At 41.5% G+C, this 905-nt stretch overlaps 1 non-coding gene across 1 annotated transcript; it reads left to right on the top strand.

The window, feature by feature from the left end:
• The first annotated feature begins 360 nt into the window (after positions 1-360).
• LOC145953619 (small nucleolar RNA R71) lies at positions 361-467 on the top strand. The gene has a single exon (XR_014430902.1). It is a non-coding gene; the product is annotated as a small nucleolar RNA R71 (small nucleolar RNA).
• Positions 468-905: the final 438 nt, after the last annotated feature.

Here is a 905-nt window from a genome sequence, read left to right on the forward strand (position 1 = left end):
GTAAAAATTGAGGTACAATCTACTGCAGTGTGCCCTTGTTCCCTACAAAGGTCACATACTTGATTTGTAGCCACTGAATTAACCTTAGCTTTTTCCATCTTGTCTAATCTTTGATTAAGAGTATCAAATTTTGCTAAGAGTAACTCAATATTGTTCACTTCATATCGCCCCGGAGTTCCTTTCCTTGCTGTGACTTCTCTTTCACTGTATTGGCTGTGATTTGAGGCTACATTTTCCAAAATAATCATGCAGTCATTAATAGGTTTCCCCATGAAAGATCCTCCAGCTGCTGAGTCTAATATCATGGTGCTTTGTTGGTCCAATCCTTCAAAGAAAAATTGGATGGTAAGCCAACGGTTGAAGCCATGTTGTGGGCATGCTTGAAGATATCCTTTGAACCGCTCCCATGCTTCATAAATAGTCTCTCCAGTGCCTTGTTGGAAATTAGTGATTTTCTTCCTCAATTCTTTAGTTTTAGAAGGAGGAAAGAATTTCTCTAGAAAAGCTCTTTCACATAATTCCCAAGTTGCTATCTTTTCTCTAGGCACTGTTCTTAGCCACACCTTTGCCTTATCTCTCAAGGTGAGTGAGAATAAGCGGAGTCGCATTCCATCAGAAACTTCATCATCAAATTGCTGGGTCTCACAGATTTCCAAGAACCCCTCTAAGTGGTCATTAGGATCTTCTGATGGTAGTCCTCCAAAGGTGTTCTGTTTGAGCATATTCACCAGAGAAGCTGGTACAGTAGCTCCAGTTTGCATCTCCCCTCCAGGTATCCCACGAGCTACGGGTGCAGAGTAATCCCGAAGCGGTAAATTATCTCGTTGTGCAGCCATGTCAAATTCTCTAGAAAGGTTTCTTTTCCTTCTCAGGAGAGTTCTTTCAATCTCAGGATCAAGTGGTGT

Source organism: Cajanus cajan, chromosome 11 (assembly GCF_000230855.2).
Source record: "Cajanus cajan strain Asha chromosome 11, NIPB_CcT2T_4, whole genome shotgun sequence".
Taxonomy (NCBI): Eukaryota; Viridiplantae; Streptophyta; class Magnoliopsida; order Fabales; family Fabaceae; genus Cajanus; species Cajanus cajan.